General features: G+C 42.0%; 1 protein-coding gene and 1 long non-coding RNA gene across 12 annotated transcripts in view; one reads left to right on the plus strand and one right to left on the minus strand.

The window, feature by feature from the left end:
• Positions 1–18,619, minus strand: part of ACSL3 (acyl-CoA synthetase long chain family member 3) — a 58,020-nt gene that overhangs the window by 38,600 nt on the left and 801 nt on the right. The window contains exons 1-3 of one of the 10 annotated variants that reach the window (XM_083442740.1): positions 4,376–4,616; positions 3,487–3,531; positions 1,238–1,336 (exon numbers count right to left, since the gene is read on the minus strand). The gene's annotated coding sequence lies outside the window, so the exon portion shown is untranslated. Of the gene's footprint in view, positions 1–1,167; positions 1,337–3,486; positions 3,532–4,375; positions 4,657–18,619 lie in introns of those variants that run through there. The other 9 variants (XM_083442733.1, XM_083442736.1, XM_083442739.1 and 6 more) reach the window with 9 other exon arrangements.
• On the plus strand, positions 4,687–17,858 carry LOC310678731. Of its 2 annotated transcripts, XR_014511906.1 has the most exons (4): positions 4,687–4,827; positions 5,936–7,858; positions 12,363–12,540; positions 17,346–17,858. It is a non-coding gene; the product is annotated as an uncharacterized lncRNA (long non-coding RNA). The 2 variants fall into 2 exon arrangements; XR_014511907.1 differs by lacking the exon at positions 4,687–4,827 and having other exon boundaries at positions 4,838–7,858.

Here is an 18,619-nt window from a genome sequence, read left to right on the forward strand (position 1 = left end):
TGCACTTTGACGTGCTTTCGAACCGCTAGGTTGGCAGGAGCAGGGACCGAGCAACGGGAGCTCACCCCGTCGCGGGGATTTGAACTGCCGACCTTCTGATCGGCAAGTCCTAGGCTCTGTGGTTTAACCCACAGCACCACCCGTGTTCCCCCCCTTTTTTAAATATAGTTAGACCTTTTTTTGAATTATGTGCAAGTTTAATTTTACTGTAAACTTAATGAGATGTTTTCATTAATTCATGGTAAGGCATAACAATAATGATAAAAATAGGGCGATTTTACAAAAATATAACAAGATTTAAGTAATTAAGTAACAGCCACTGTGGTGCAGTGGTTAAAATACTGCACTAGGACCTGGGAGTCCAGGATTCAAACCCCCACCCAGCCCTGAAACCCATTGGGTGACCTTGGGCCAGTTACTATCTCTTAACCCATCCCACAAGGATGATGTGGGGATAAAATAGAGAGAGAGAGAAGCAAGTATATCATATTGAGTTCTTGGGGGCGGGGGGCCGAGGTGGGATACCAACAGCATTTTTTTCCTGGGAATTTGATTTCCCTGAAAGTATACCACCACATGGTCTATATTCTCCATCTTGAAGAAAGAACACAAATCATGGCAAGCATTTTAGGTTTCAGTAACAAAGAACAAGTTTCAAAGGCCCACTCTTCAGCACAGCTAAAATTAAATTATATTGAAAAAATACTATTTAAGAGCAGTTATTCTTCAAGAGCACCTGCTAACTCTGGTTGTTGTGAGAGATAAAATGAGTAGTCCCAGTCAACTCTGAAAAACAAGGGGGTAGGGAGAAGGCAGGTTGATTCCCCACTTCACCCTTTCTAAGCTGCATCCTGTACTACAAGAAGCAAGGTGGCTTATATAGTCTTTCTTTGCTTTATTTCACCAACAATCTCTTTGGTGACAAATTATATTATGGATGCAGCTTTAGATAATTTTTTGCCAGGTTCCACTCAAGTATTAAATAAAAAAGGCTGTTTCAAAGAAAATGTGTTTTAGGATTTATTCAAAATCAGTCTGTCCAGAGTTCTGGGAAATGCACTGACTGATCCCATTATACAATTATTATACAATAATACAATAATTACTTTCAGAGGTACGGTTCTTAAATGGGAAAGTGGGGGGAAATCCAGATAAAAATGTGTTTACCAGCTGATCTGATAATCCTGTGACGAACAATTAAACTAGAATAAAGCACAAAGTGTCAAGACAAAGAAACCTTAAATGACTTCTCATTGTTGTGGTTGGTACCGATGGGACAGCAGTTTCTAGACACTTCAGTCTCAGCTGAGTATTTCACCCACAACGTTGCAGAAATCTAAAGACAAAAATGTGAAACTAAATTAAAGCAACTATAAAAAACTAATTGCTGCCCTTTCACCTAAATAGATGCAAGATCCAACCTGCAAATTTTCCAAGTTGCACTACATTAATTAGATACAGACAAAATACAATTACTGCCATGGTACCCCACAGTCCATTGCATCACATTTTATTTATTTTCTGGATTTGTATCCCACCAACACAGCATTCGGGGAGGCTCACAACCAAAAAAACTAAAACCTAACATCCAAGACTAAGCAATTATACATCATATTGATTCCAAGTCACAGGCCAATTTATCCAACTATGAGATGTGCACCATCCACTCAAATCTGGATTCTGTTGGTTACTAGCCCATGTCTAACAGATCAAGCACATCTACCACCACGTGTGGTATTCCATTTTTGGTACGTCACAGGGAACAATTGCTTTTTGACAATTTGCCAGTACTCTAAAATTTGAGTCCTGCTCACAGCAGTGGATGCAGACAACCAGGTGCCTACAGTTAGGAACTGGAACAGAAAACATCTTCAGGTGCTTCTCTTGCGGACAACATAAAGGCCCACTATCTCACACAGAGGAATTAAATCACAACAGCCTGTATCCTCCAAATAGCAGAAATATGTGCTTTGCAAACAATAATAAAATTTCAAACATGCAAGAACAACATGCTGAAAGACTGGGCTAGAAGAATTACTGATGGGCTTAACAAAACAATTCTCTCTTCAACTTTTGCACATATGTCCTAAGGAAGGCCATCTGCTCCCAAGATCGTAAGGTGAGAATCCGAAAGAATTCAAAAATGCTTAAAACTACAAGAACTTCTAGTGTACAGTTTTCATTTTTGACAGGTAGGTGGGTTGTCTGGGTTTTAAAAAAATTAACTAGAATCGCCTTGACAATTGACTAACCTTGATTAGGTTTATTCTTTTTTAACAATAGCATTCAACACAGTTCGCAACAGTCAAATCTAATATAGAATAATGATATTTTAGTAGATAACTCAGTCAGTAGAGCATATGGCTCTAAATCCCAGGGTCGTGGGTTCAGGTCCCACACTGAGAAAAAAATTACTGTATTGCAGGGGGTCGGAATAGAAGACCCTTGTGGTCCCTTCCATCTCTATTGTTCTATGATAATATGAGAGTAAAGTCCTAGGGCACAGTTTCTCAAACTGCAATCCATGAATTCCATTCAGATGGCCTAAGGAAAAGTTATGGAATGTTTGATAAGATCTGTACTTGGTCCTGAACTTGGTTGCTTTTTTTTCTGAGAACAGTGCATGAGGCTGTTTACACAGAGTCAAATTTTCAAAAAGATTAACAAGGACCCATGATTATCAGAATTATTGTTATTATCAATTTAATTTATACACAATTTAAGCATACACAAAATGATTAAATATCTAAAAACAGATGCAGAATATGACAATGATGCTGGTGTCGAAGGGGCGATAATATTACACTTCATATTTAATCCAGAAACAAAACCTGAATATATATTTTTCTGGCTTGGTATCACCATACTCACTAATACTTTTATTTGGTTGCAATAGCCTGCATATGTTATCAGATGCACTTCCACTAGCGTACATGGTTGGGTATTTTGTGGCTGTTTTGTCAACTGTGTGTTTAAGGGTTTCACTTGGTAGAGTTAAACATGGAAGGGAAACAATGTGTAAGCCCATACAGTACATGATATGAATTTATAGCTGTTAATGAAAAGGAAACTCCCACTTAAAACACAATCCTACTCACAGTTGCTCCCCTGCACCTTTTACAGGGCAGAAGTATAATGCAGAGCAGAAGTATAAATGCACGAGGTATCAACTAAAGCCAATGTGGTGTAATGGTTAGTGATGGACTAAGACTTGGGAGACCGTCCAGTTCAAAATCCTACTCGGTCATAAAGTTCATTGAGTGGCCTTGGGCCAGTCACCATCACTCATCCTCATAACAACCCTGTGAAGTAGGTTAGACTAACATGAGGAGAGGGATAATTATGTATGCCACCTTGAGTTCCTTGGAGGAAAGGTGGACTATAAATGTAGTAAATAAAAACAGTATTTTGACAAATGCACTTTGCTATAAATTTTACATATTTATCATAAAGTTGTTTGCACATTATACACTTTAATTTTACTACCTGCTGAACTTTCTGTGCACTGCTCAGTTGCATTTCAGGGCTATACTGCAAACAAAGAAAAATATGTCACAAAATTACTTTGCTGCAACATATATCAGGCTCCACAGTGAACAAGCAAACCATTTGCTTCTGCCCCAGTTTGGGTGGCGACAATACAGAAAAATAATGGATTGAAAGCACCCAGATACAAAATTTAAGCTACTGATCTATTTTATATGTACTTCACATACAATCCTGTGTGTGTCTACTAAGTGTGATGGGAGTTAAATTGGTCTTACGTTCTGGTGTGTGATCGCAACCTTAGCTTGCAATCCTATGCACATTTACTAGGGAGCCTGGGTCAGTGTACATAGGACTGCAGTTAAGTCTTCAGCTACTTCATCAACTAGCAGCAGTAACAGGTGTTGGGTGAGAAGCCTGGTGATAATCTAGCCCCATCAAAAGCTATGCGGCAGCAGTATTCAGTTCAAGGGGAAACTGTCAAATCCGGAACTAATTACGTGATTTAAAGGAAAGATTATTTGGGTCCTCTTTCCTTTTTGATAGCACACGTGCCTTAATGTTTTTATTTCTTCCGCTTTGCTTGTGGCTCGCTATCTTAAAAAACCAAAAACCAGTGGTGGGTATAAGCATCTTAAAATTGGAGCTAAAACCAAAGAACGGAACAATCGCCCTTTCGCCATTCATTTCTAACAGGAGAAGAGGAAAGCGTTGGGGCAACTTGTATCTATATATAGCTTCGGGGGAAACGCGTGGAAGTTGGCGAAGAGAAAGCACTGAGTGCGCCGAGTGACGCTTGCTTGGCGTCTTTCAGCATCGTCACCCGGATGACGGAGGAGGCGCAGCGCTGTTTCGAAAGGTGCAACTCTGGCAGGGGTGCAAACCTTACCTGGCCAAGTGGGATCCCTTGGTGGGCGGGAGGGAGGGGAGGCGACCTTCCTCCCCCCGCCCCCCACCCGCTAGGTGTACCAGGCAGCACCCACTGCCATCCGATTCCTTGTCCCGGGGGTTGAGAGCAGACTCGGAGGAGGAGGAGGCGTTGCCGTGGAAACGGAAAATCCGCTTTGTGACGCGGTTCGAAGAGCGGCCGCTTCCCTCTAGCCCGCCCCTCCCCATCCGAGACCCAGACAAAAGGAGCCGCTCGGAGCCCACGTGGCTGCAAGCCGGCAGGCACTGGCCTGTTTCCACGCCCCCAGCCCGAAAACTCCGCCCCCCTCGAGGGGGGGGTGTCTCAGGGAGCGCCGCGCATCGGGGAAAGGTGGCTTCTCGCGCATTCCACAGGGGTGCGGTGTCAAAAGATAAGCAAGGTTTGGCTGCCGGGTTGGAGCCCTACCTTCTAAGGTGCGGCTGTGGTTGTTTCCGGGGGGGGGGGGGGGCTCTGCTATGGAGAGCCCAGTAGTTTTAAGGAAGCCGGTTGCACATGTTTCTGCACAGGAGCGGGTAGTGGGAAACGCCCAACGAGCCCATCACGAGTTTAGGAGAGCTGCAACATGCTTTAAGCGCGATCTCACAAACTTTTAGGGTTTTCCCTGCTTCCTTAAATGCGTTACGTTTCAACGCAGCTATAGGAGTGTCGATTAAGCTGCGTTGTGTTGGTTTTTACGGGTCTCGTATGCTGCTTCATGCAACACTTTTCCTGAAATTAAAAATTGGACTACACTTCCCATTATTTGCAGCTCACTGGCCTGGCTGGCTGGTGCTGCTGGAAAATGAAGTACAACAATGTCTGGAGAACCACAGTTTCCTCATCCCTTGGGCAGGTCCTGTCACCATGTTTGACAATCTGCACTCTTAAGGCACGTATGCAGCCTAATGGACTGGAATTCTTGCTTCGGTTTCAAACTCTATTTTTGTAATGAAACGGCAAAAGTAAAGTGAAATAGATCTTTTACCAGGATAGTCATCAGAATTATATAATCTGAGCAAGTCAACAGCAAGTTGGGGTGTGTGAAGGTAAACAAACTGTTACGATACATGACATAGGTATTTTACTCTGAAGCTTTTTATTAGCTCACCAGGATAGTAAACATTAAATATTGATTGCCACACAAAAGCAATACAGTCTAGTGATCTGTGAAATGACCATATATTGGGCACACCCACAGCCTTAAGATTTTATTTGGTAAATATTTTATTAATACGCCTTTAGATTCAAAATTTCCATGGTGGCTTTTTAAATTATAAACAAGCTTTCAGGCAAAACAAGTTTTCACACTATAAAAAGGTGGCAATTGTGGGGTATTCTTATTCGTTCTACATTGCAGTAGACATAGTATTATTCTGCTAATACAGCCAAACAAATAATTGCTATACTTTATAAAAAATGATGTGAATTAATAAGGTTTTTATTTTTCATGTTTAGTAACTGCAAATGTAAATGTCTACCATTTGTTTGCTTACCTGTGAACTGATTTTTTAAAAATCCTTGCGCCTCTCTATCACTTTATAGGTTAATTACTATAGCTCTTTCCATAATTGCTACAAGAAGAAGAGGAAAGCTCTACCTGTGCAACTACTGCTTGATGTTATATACACAGTATCGGGAAGACATGGCAACCAGTATTAAATCAGACAAGCAGATGTCTTAGCTCAGCATTCTGTCAGTACTTCTGGCTAACTAGATGCAGTACTGGCTAACCAGATGCAGAGCTTAATGTTGGCTCCTCACTAATGGGAAATGCATGGATTTAGCCTTGGACATTATAACACAGCAGTGCCATCAAACACATAATCCAGTGGTTTTCAACCAGTGTCCCGCTGCACCCTGGGGTGCCTTGAATGATGGTCAGGGGTGCCGCTGGCAACACTGGCCTCTGTCACACTTTCCTCTGGTGCCTCTGTGCTACCTCTGATGCCCTCTCTGATGCTTGTACAGCTGTTTTTTGCAGCAGTCCTGGCTATAAGCTCCGCAGGTGAATGGTGCCTCTGGAAAGCACCTCTCTTTGGGGGGAGGCAGCTCAGAGACCAGGGACGGGCAGTGCTCAGAGGACTCCCAAAGAGAGGGGAGAGTAGAGGAGGCTAAGGGAAAACTCCACATGGAAGGGTGTTCGAAAACGGGTGAGAGGCTGCCAGCTCTGCAGGCAAGTGGTTACATAATTGGGCTCCTGAGCCCCACAAGGGTGCCACAGAAAGAATGTAGCTGGTCAAGCTGGTGGACTCACAAAGGTTGAAAACCTCTGACATAATCTATAACTCACTAGCATAGCTATCTTACCTCTAGAATTGACCACACACACAAGTGTTCTCCCTCTTATCCCGAGTAATTATACCATACTGTATTGTGAATTAGAATAAACCCTTCCAATATAAGAGGCTAGTACTTCCACAGGGTCTTGAGCCCCAGCACTGCTCACTTTAGAAAGGAATTCCTGGCCAGATGCCTGTAGAGGATTTCACAAGAGCAGTACAATTTTCACCCTTTGTTAGTCAATTGCTACCTAAAACCCAGAAGTATATTCTTTACGTTAAAGATAGTGTTTTGTGATTTAGCATAGCCTTGTAAATTAAGCCCACAAAGCTTACTCCCCAGCAAAAAAATTAGTTCAAGCCCCTTTCTCTGCAGCTAGTATGGAAATGCAAACTTAGTGGCTTCTTAGCAGGCTAGTGAAAACAGAACAAAAAGCTTGCCTTCTATTAGAAAGAAAAGCAAAGGGCGTCCCTCCTGTGTTGAATGTGGAAGAGAAGGAGTTTTCCATCCTTTGCCATTAACGTGCTATCCAAGTGGAGTGCGGCAAGAGTATTCACCTGCATAGAATTCCTCATCACTCACAGCTACCTGGCAAGTTGTTAAATACAAGACTGATTTAATGGCCACAAACACATTAGTCATCCCTTAAGTGGTTTTAAGAGAGCTATTTTATGCACTGGGGCATAAGAACAATCTATGGCAATTCATTCCAAAGATGAACTCTGCACTGAGAGAATTGAAAAGCCACAGCTTAAAGCTGGCAATCAAAATTATATATAACTCAGATGAATAATATAGAGAGAGAGAAAAGGTAAAGGACTCCTGGACGGTTAAGTCCAGTCAAAGGTAACTATGGGGTTGCGGGGTTCATCTCGCTTTTCAGGCTGAGAGAGCCGGCATTTGTCCACAGACAGCTTTCCGCATCATGTGGCCAGCATGACTAAACCACTTACAGTGCAATGGGACACAGTAACGAGTGCCAGAGCCCATGGAAACGCTGTTTACCTTCCTGCCGCAGTGATACCTATTTATCTACTTGCACTGGTGTGCTTTTGAACTGCTAGGTTGGCAGAAGCTGGGACAGTGCAACGAGAGCTCACCCCATTGTGCAGATTTGAACCACCGACCTTCCGATCAGCAAACCCAAAAGGCTCAGTGGTTTCCAGGTGTCTCACACTATCTGAGGTACGGCAATCAGAAGTGTAAGGTCCATAAAGATAACACCATAAACTTTATGAAGTAGTTTAAGATTGACTGTTTAGCTAGCAGTATCTCAGTTGTGCAACACAATGACTATGCATGACCCTTTTTTTGTAACTGTTTCAGAGATTGGGAAAGGATAGGAGAGATATTCCATAACCCAGGGCACACTGAGGATTGAAAGCATATTACTAGAATCCAGCACTTTCCTCAGTACACTGGATCTTGCAGGGGGTGGGGTTATCTCCAGTAGCAGACAATAGAAATAGCAGAGCAACAGAGAATAGGAATTGTTCATGCAGTCATTGATAGTGAAGACTAGGCAAGCAAGCAGGAGCATCTTTTGCCTGGGCTATTAAATAACTGCATGAAAGAAGGCAGGAAAGGAGGAGGAAAGGAGGAAATAGTGGCTTCTTCATGGCTCATGTGCTGTCCCTATTATGTACTGTTACTTAGTGGTAGGTTTCGGGTTGAATTAGCAAGGACTGGTATTGATTGATGCTTTATCATGACAATCACCTGTCAATGTAGCTTGCTGAATATCTCTTACTATTAACTAGCAGTCACAATCCAAATTGCACAACTCAGGCATTGCAGCCAAGTGTGATAATCACAGCCAAGGAAGCAATCAGTACAGTCTCCAAGGAATCTTTCTTTTAACATATGGAGTTTCCTTCTGCTAGTTGTGCTTTTGATATAAATTGCCTTATGCCAATTCAGACCACTGGTCCAGCTTGCTTATGGTCTGCATTCTCAACAATGACTGGCAATAGGTCTCTGGAGTTCTAAGACAAAGTTTTTCCCCAGCCCTACCTGGAGATACCAGGAACTGAACTTGGAATCCTTTCCATGAAAAACATGTGCTCTACCCCTGAGCTACAGTCATTCATATGTTAAACACTTATTAACTGAATGTTGGATAATTTGTTACAAAGTACCCCAAAAGTCCAGCTTTTGTTTTGGTAGCCTGTAGCTGAGAATGAAGTTAATTTGGCCTGGAGAGAATCTCCATTAAAGAAACTCAGTCAGAGCACATTCAAGAGATACAACACTTCCTGTGAAATCAACTGATTTCTTCACTGTGAATCTTTCTAAACACTTCTAAATTGAAAGTTAAATAAAAGAACAACAGACACCTTCTAAACATGTGAAGCCAAGATGCAAATACCTAAAATCTGACTTCCTTCCCCACAATAGCTAATCTGGTAGTTTCAAAGGCCCAAGGCTCCCACCAGAAAACCCACAAAAGAAATTACCGGTAATCCTTTTCCTTCTACTCATTAGGACAGCAGAATAAAGATGCACTTGTAGGAGCCATACCTCAGATATTTAGGACAAGCTTCCTGTCTGTCACCATTTAAAAACTTTTAGCACCCAATTACTACCAGCATTTGTAGTCTTTTTTATATTAATATTTAAGACCAACTTGAGCATAAAACATGTTTTTCACCTTAGCAACTAGGAATCTTTGGAACCCACTACAGAAATGTTACTTTCCACACAGTAGCACATACACATCACTGTCCGTGTCTCTTTTTTACCCTCTACTACTTCTCACTTCTAGGGACGCGGGTGGCGCTGTCGGTAAAAGCCTCAGCGCCTAGGGCTTGCCGATCGAAAGGTCGGCGGTTCGAATCCCCGCGGCGGGGTGCTTTCCCGTTGTTCGGTCCCAGCGCCTGCCAACCTAGCAGTTCGAAAGCACTCCCGGGGGCAAGTAGATAAATAGGGACCGCTTACTAGCGGGAAGGTAAACGGCATTCCGTGTGCGGCTTTGGATCACCAGAGCAACGATGTCACGCTGGCCACGTGACCCGGAAGTGTCTCCGGACAACGCTGGCCCCCGGCCTCTTGAGTGAGATGGGCGCACAACCCTAGAGTCTGTCAAGACTGGCCCGTACAGGCAGGGGTACCTTTACCTTTACTTCTCACTTCAGAAGTCTCCATACTACCACCCCAACAAACTCCAACATATGAGAAATAAAGGCAGATATGAAATCTCGTTCCTCTCTTCCCTGGCAAGCAAGTCCATTGGCTAGCCAAACCCTTCGTTTTCCCCCTTGCTTTCTCTACCAGCCCCAAGCCATCTACTTCACCCACTTTCTGCTCCATAGAGCAGAATGCCCCTTCTCTTTTAGCTTTTTACTCTGTCATCCCAGTCTCTCTGTGTCTCAGCCAGTCCCTTTCTCTCCCTGCTCCTTTTATCTTGTGCTTTCAAGCCCCTAATTGGGTCCCTTCCTCTTGAAGGAAATCTGCCCTTTTCCTGTGCTAAATATCTCATTCTATTTTGCTCATTTGGTGATCACAGACTACTGCTTTACTGCAGGTGGGCATAATTTGGGGAAATCATGCTTGTGGACTAAATCTGAACCCCTGCTGGGTCATGTTTGGCCTGCAGACTCTAGTCTAGAGGTTCATCACCCCTGTTCTACTCAGTGTCAGTTTTCCTTCCAATATCAACTTCAGCCAAATCTTCTTCATCCAACATAATACTCCACTTTCCCTAACCAATTTTACTGCATCCTAGGTTTTCTATGTTCTGAGGCATGCTTTTCAATATAATTAATTATAGTCTTTTATTGGTTTTTAATTCAACCTATTTTTAACACACACACAGCTTCTTCAACTTTTTTTTTAGTAAGAATGCTTATTTTCTTTTTGATAAAATAAAATGGTCTTTTTTCTTCTTCTTCTTTTGCTATCCTTGTTGACATTTGAGGTGCCAAATGCTGGAGTGCATTCAGGTCTCAATGTCAAAAGAGCCTTTAAAAATGTGAGCAGATGTGTATGTTACAACTTTAGGCTTGCAGGCACACTTGAGGAAGTCCTCAAGGCATTTGTTCTGTATTTTCAGAAACATAAGTAACCCTCAAATGTTACAGTAAGATGTGGTCAGTATATAGTGCTAATTCATTGCTGTAAGATGCCAAGCAGCCCCAACACTTTCATCTTTTGTAATTCCCACCAAATTCATTTATCCAATGAGATCAAAAAGTTGCTTAGGCTTTGCATCATGTGTGCATGGTTAAGAAACAATGAAAACCTTTATTACCAAGCCTTTCAAACATAAGAAGAGAGATAACATTCCTTACTATAGATACAACAGATGTCCTTTGTCTACAGAATTAGAGCATCATTGTGACTAAGTACCACTTGGTAGTTGACTAAGATTAATTGGATAAACAGAAGACTATAGTCACCAGCTCTAGATACCCAGACATGTTGCCTTCAATAATGACCAAGCTGCAGGTAGGGGAGATGTGAGATGCAAACTTATCCAGTCTACAAGAGCAAAGACTAAGTCCCTGGTGTTTACTGAGGTGATACACCATGACTATACCACTTCAGACTGCAGATTCAGCTTCCATAACTGAATAATAATAATAATAATAATAATTAACGACAACTATAATAAATCAAATTTGCATGCCGCCCTTCATTCATAGATCTCAGGGCATTTCACAGTGTAAAACCTGAATATTGCACCCACTTCTACAAATAAAATATTAGACTATAAGGAGTAAGCTTTCTCTGACATTTTCTATCTCGAGGATTTCATACAGTAAAGCATTCAATTATGCAAGTGGTACAGTTCAGATACAAGTTTGTCACAAAATGAATACTAGATCTTGGTGAACCAGCAGTAAGATGCACAAACTACAAATATTTGGGCTGAAGGAGCTTCTCTTTTAATGCAGTTTTCCTAAATAGCTTAGGAGTTCCTGCCAGCAGTAGAGGCCCCTTCTGTCCCTCCCCTCACTTCTGATTTTGGCAAACCATAAACGAAACATGTAATTTTCGTCTTTCTTCCCTTATTAGCAAAATGCAATGCCATCATTTTGTTGAAGGACTTGCTAGAAGGTGCTTTAGACCTCGGATACAAGAAAAATGTAATTTAATTTAAGTTTAGTGTGTTTAATCTCTGAAGTATCTACAAGTGATCTACAAGTATCTACAAGTGATTACTTAGGACAGCAAGTGGACTAGGTTTCAATGCTAATCAAGACAGCAAATACCCCAAATCATGAACTCTATGTTGATAAAGCAGAGTAGCTAGCCTATCTTTAAGGCTATTGGGTAGTATTCAACTAAGCTTTACTCAGAGGTGACCCACTGCAATTAATGGATCTAACTTAGTCATGTTCATTCATTTCAATCCATCTACTCCAATTAAGTTGAACACCACCCATTGTTAGCTCATCAGGCTCAGGCCCTCCATGAACACTGGAACACATAGAACACATAGACAAAGGTGGTCTGGGATAAGTGTACCCACATTTTTAATGTTTTCTCACTGAAACTACATCTTTGTTGACCCCTCTGCATAAGTCATCTTTTCTAACACACTCAAGTTATCCAGACAAAAATTAATTAACTGCTTAGAAGCCATTTGGTAATTAATTAATTAATTAAAATAATTATAATATACTCCAGGGCAAAGAATATAAGTTCCATGCAGCCATATCCTAAATTCCTGTTTTGATATTCACAGGTATACAGACAGACAAACAGAAACTTCTCCAAGACACTACAGGGAACTTTAGAAGATAAGTTCTCAAAAGGCCCGCATCTCATCTGTAAAAATCTCATTTCTTCCTGCCTGCTTGCTACGTTAGACTCATGCTACAGATTATACAGGGGGAATTAAGACGTATCTGTGCCAGTTGGTAGTAACTATGCCATTATATTTTAATCAACTGATTAAGGGAGGCATAGGCAAACTCCAGCCCCCCAGATGTTTGGGACTACAATTCCCATCATCCCTGACCACTGGTCCTGTTAGCCAGGGATGATAGGAATTGTAGTCCCAAACATCTGGAGGGCCAGAGTTTGCCTATGCCTGGATTAAGGAGTTCTAGCTTAAGGTCATATATATCATTTTTATACAATACCATCTATGTACATAAGATGCCTCCCAAAAGTCACCTACAATTACAATGATTCAATTTCAAGAATAAAGTTTGAATTATAAAATAGTCTAATTGCTGCATTTTAATTTATTTTCTAAGGCAAGTCACACAAGCAATATGTTCACCCTGTACTGTTAGTAAAGCATTTTATAGAAATGCACAAAAATAGCAAACATTTTACTGTGGTACCTCCGGTTACGAACTTAATTCATTCTGGAGGTCCGTTCTTAAGCTGAAACTGTTCATAACCTGAGGAGCGCTTTCACTAATGGTGCCTCGTGCTGCTGCTGCGCTGCTGGCGCATGACTTCCGCTCGCATCCTGGGGAAAGTTTGCAACCAGGAGCATCTACTTCCGGGTTAGCAGAGCTCGTAACCTGAAGTGTTAGCAAGGAGGACGGTACGTAACACGAGGTTCCACTGTACTGTTTAAATATGCATTTTCTTGCACTCTACATTCTTTCACACGTGAGAATTAGGGTAAATTCACACATTGCAAAGCAAAAAAGCCATGTTTGCCATGGCAAATCCTAGCAAAACATATATTGTCTTATACACCAGAACCTTGGTGGTTCTAGGAAGCCTTAGTAGCTTCTTCAATAAGGAAAGCAGAAATAGGAACTAAGGCAGGCATAGACAAACTCGACCCTCCAGATGTTTTGGGACTACAACTCCAATCTTCCCTAGCTAACAGGACCAGTGGTCAGGGGTGATGAGAGTTGTAGTCCCAAAACATCTGGAGAGCAGAGTTTGTCTATGCCTGGGCTAAGGTTTCTTGCACAGTACCTGGCTCACACAAAAGGTTTCCTCCTACAGAGAACAGCCAAAGAGCTACAAGGTACCTCTAAAAGTCATGTGAGGCCACAGTGAAGGCTGGCAGGTCTGACTAGAGCTCCACACGACATTTATGACTATATTAAGATAATAGTAAACCATGGTTTATCATTATATGAGTAAGAGGGTCAGGGTCATGCACTGTCCCCTTCTCTTTGCTGCAGCCACAAGATCGGACGTTTTGACTTCTGTTTTTAAACTAACTGTGGTTTATCATTATGCACAAACCCAGACAAAGTGATTTTTGACCATAGTTTTTTGTTTGTTTCAATAACGCAGATTTAATCACAGTTCAGGGTGCAGGTACAACACCAGACTGCTATTAATTGACACTTTTAATCTCATTGTGGCCCTACCAGACAGGGAGGGAGACGGGTATCAGCCAAGATTCAAACACATACTGGTAAACCATAGCTTAATGTTACATCTTAACCGGGCCAATATGTGCCAACAAATATTTCCCAAACACACTGGGGTTCCTTCACAAACAAGATGATGATGTTTTAAACATTTGTTATAAGCAATTGCCCTTATTAATGAAGCCTTTGCAATATGCTCACAAAACATTTCCACCATCAAAGCTTTTCCTACTGGGTTAAACTGAAGGACAGGCCCCATGCATAAATTGTGGTACCATTATGAACATGTTGCAGCAGACATTGCACTGGGATAAGCAATTTGTGGTATACATAGAAAAGCATTTCCATGATGAAACGTGCCCATATGCAGGTGATAGCAGAGAAATAAACACCATATTACACCACCCTCTATGGGTAATAGTTCTGTGGTATAGCACCTACAAATTTAAGAAACTCAGTTTGCCTCCCAGAGTATGCAATTTTATTCTGAAAAAAGATAACTTTGTATGTTTCATCATCTCTGGTGTGAACTCCTATAAAGAAGAAAGTGCCTACCCACTACTAGTAAAAAAAAAAGGAAAAGTAAAGGATCCCTGGACGGTTAAGTCCAGTCAAAGGCAACTATGGGGTTGCGGCGCTCATCTCCATTCAGGCTGAGGGAGCCGGCGTTTGTCCACTGACAGGTTTCCAGGTCAAGTGGCCAGCATGACTAAACCACTTCTGGTGCAACGGGACACCATGACAGAAGCCAGAGTGCATGGAAACGCTGTTTACCTTCTAATTGCACTGCTGTGCTTTTGAACTGCTAGGTTGGCAGAAGCTGGGAGAGAGCAACGGGAGCTCATACCATCCTGCGGATTCAAACTGCGAGCCTTGCAATCAGCAAGCCCAAGCAGCTCAGTGGATTAGACCACAGTACCACCCGTGTCTCTTTTTGTCATGCTAATAACCATTGCTGTTTAATGTACTGCTCTGAACCTTTAGAAATTTCCACATACCATCCATACATTTATGGTGAATGCCCTTTCCTGCTCATCCAGACACATGCTGTAGGGCACTATTGCCTACACTTATCTCTATTATTACGTTTAATTCAACAACAGATAACACTCCTGGTACACCTCAATATACTTGCGGAACACTGCCAAACCATGACACAACCACAGATCACAAAAAATTCACCTGTGTAATAGAAACCGCAGTTTTGTATAATTACCTCTCCAGGCCCAGCGGGAGGAGAGTACTGCTAAACTGGGCCCAAAGCCAGCAGAGTTTGGACTCTGAACTTTCATTTTAAAATAAAATAAAAAAACAAGTCTTTAGCCTTTACGAACCAAGAGTTATGAAGCAAGACATGCAGACACCCCTCTTAACTGCTTTGTGAGCCATCAGCCTATTCCTGCTTTTCAGTGCTTCTAGCCAATTTTTGAAACAACAGATGTGACAGACAAGTGCTAGAGAAAAATATTAGAGTCACACATCCACCAGGGAAGACCCTCAAAACCAGGAAGACCCTGGTTCATTTTGAAGCTGACTTTGGGTCTTCCTTCAGATGTGTGTGATTTTTTTTTTTCTGGATTCAGATAACAGAAGAGAATGCATGGTTCATGCTGAAGCTGTCCCCCACCCTTCTTTTCTTGTAGAGTTGTGATTGCTGCCCAGTGAAAAGAACTGCTACTGCAAGGCAGAAGGTAGAAACAAGGACTTTATACTCTTGCATTCAGGTTTAAATATTTGCAAAACAATCATTGAGTGTACGAACATTTTAATTCCCTGCAATGAAAATAATATCGTTATTAGTATATCCATTTGGGGGGCAGAGGGAATAGAGTAACAGCTCTGAAGTGTAGCCCAACCCTGGCATGTTGAGGGGGGGGGTGTTTATTGGTTATACAGTGGTACCTCGGTTTAAAAACAGCCCTGTTTATGAACTATTCAGTTTACGAACTCCGCAAAACCGGAAGTAGTGTCCTGATTTGCAAACTTTACTTCGGTCTAAGAACGGAAGCCGAATGGTGGAAGGGCACCGGCAATGGGAGGCCTCATTAGGGAAAGCATTCCTCGGTTTAAGAACGGTTTTGGTTTAAGAACGGACTTCAGGAATGGATTACGTTCGTAAACTGAGAGACAACTGTAGTAGCAACATGGAGACTGTTTCCACACTTATGAGGGGATAAAGAAATTCTCCAGGGGGAATGTTGCTGCTGATATAAATGTTAAAATAGGTATAGCTATGTAAAAGGTTCATGTCTTTCTTCATAACTCTTGGTGAGGGACAAAGTACAAGCTACATACAGTGCACTAGGCCAAGAAAATCCTGTTGACATCCCTGGTTCTGGCAATCCAGAAAAAGAGAAAGTAATAGCGTTACCACTGAACTATGCTACATGGTCTGTCTGTTTATTTTTCTTTACACAAATGTTTTATTTTAATATAAATATGTCTGAACTCTCGTATTATGGAGGGGTAGCTTGACAATGAATAGTCAGCTATAGTGTATCAAAGAAACAACCTAAACAAAGCCTATCAGTTATGTCGTGAAATCTCATGATTTTAAGAGCCCTACTTTTGCCCATTTGAAATTAGTAACTGCAATTACCTATCTACAAGATCCAGTGAGTACACAAAAGGCTTGAATTATTCAAAATGCCATAATTATGTCCTGAAGTGAAAATGAGGGGGGGGGAACTACCCAGAAATATGGCTTACATGGAAAAATTGCAGGAATTTTTTGAAGGCACATCCTGTACTTATGTTTTACCAATACAGCAGACCCTCAACTTGTGTGAGAGTTACGTTCCAGGGATTGTGCCTAAAGCCAAAATCACGCATAGTCAAAACCCATTGTGTTCAATGGTAGGTGGAATTACCAAAGTCATTTTCCCTGCCCCTTTTTAATTTTATTTTTTAATGTTTTGCCACATGCATAAAGCTGAATATGCACAAATTAAATGCGTGCAAGTTGCAGGCTTACCGTAACAGTTGATATTTAATTAACCCTAGTAAGATTTCAATGTAGCTTAATGATTAATCATGTATCAGTGTAGTTCAATCAATTAGCATCTTCAAAACAAAGAACTACCTCTCCAACTCTGATGAAAGAATCTAGTATCATGTCAGAAGTGCAACATTACAGGTTGGTCTCTACTCTACACTGTTGATACAAACTCAATGCATACCTCATCAGCCAGTATGAATACAATCATGTTAGCTGTGATCCTCTAGTTACAATGCTCATTTCAATTTCTCATTATCAACTTTTCAGAATCAGTTTATAAGCAGTGTTTTAAGCTGCAGCCAACTATGTCTGACTGGGAAGCTACATTTTTCATCCTCCACACTAACACTATTGTATATCTTTCCCTGTTTTTTAGAATCAGAAAGGGAAACAAAAACCAGGAGATGTCTCCATGAGAGGTTGCTGCAACCCAACAGAGAGGACAGATCTGTGAGAGATCAGAATCTTGCAGTAACACTAGCCAATCCGTACCAACTTCACTGTTATCAAGCCAAACCAATCCATAACAACTTGAGTCTTCAGCTTCCCTAAACACCCAGAACCTACTTAATATGAATGGATGCCAGCTTGCGGCCTCATCTGCATTTCTTGGCAACATGTTATGCACCCCAGAAATGTGTATCAATGAATATGCATATTTGGAACAGGATTTGAGTGAAAGTTGTCTTCATATACACGGGGGTGGGGAACAGTCCACCTAACCTAACCCAGTGACAGAACAACGCTAACCATGTCTACTGAGAAGCAAGACCTATTGAATTCATTTATGTGTACCCAAAGTTAAGAGGGGTTAGGATTACAGCCTTATTATCCTTTTGTACATGGCAAAAGGAAAAGCAGTGTAAAAATGGGTTTTCCCTACTCTTTCCATGCTTGTTTATACATTTTCTGTACACCAACCAGTATCATATTGTTGTTATATGTGCATTTGGAAGAGCTTCCTTACATACAAAAAGAGAAGTGGAATCCTAGCCATTCCACTATCTTTACACAAGCAGAGAATTAGCACTGTAATTCTAGCTGGCACAAAGTGACAGAGCCCTCAGAACTGTGTGTGCACATGCACCCCAGTATTGTTTACTGATGTTTCCCTCCTAGCTCAGAGTATAAGAAAGGTCTTTTTAAGGCAATCCTAAAAAGGGGGTCCCTTTACCTTTAAACCTAAATCATATTGGGGCCTAAATCCCACTGTACATGCCTCCTGCATAGGACGACCCTGCGGACACAAGCTCACCGCCTGCTTATTTATCAGCGGACTGTGTTCCAGGCGACGGATCTGCACGTGTGAAAAAGCCGCTGCCTTTCCGGCGCACCGCGCACTGCCTTGCACACCCACCCGGAGACGTGCCTGGAAGGCGGGACGTCCTAGTAAGTACATGCCGCGGCGCAACCCAGGGCACGTCTGCTCGGAAGCAAAACCCTCGGAGGAGGGAAGCGTGCGCGCAGCTGCCACCTCCGCGGGCCTCAACCGAGCAAAAAAATTAAAAATAAAAAGCGAAAGTGCCGACGTGTAACCTCGGTGTGAAGTTACTCGGGATTTAATCGCCCCGGAATGAAATCGGGTGGTCCCGAAGCCAGCAGGCCTAGCGCCGCCGCGAAGCCCCCACCCCCGGCCCTTTCCACACGTGC

The sequence above is a fragment of the Podarcis tiliguerta genome (genome assembly GCF_965153285.1).
Source record: "Podarcis tiliguerta genome assembly, chromosome: 5".
In the NCBI taxonomy this organism is placed as follows: Eukaryota; Metazoa; Chordata; class Lepidosauria; order Squamata; family Lacertidae; genus Podarcis; species Podarcis tiliguerta.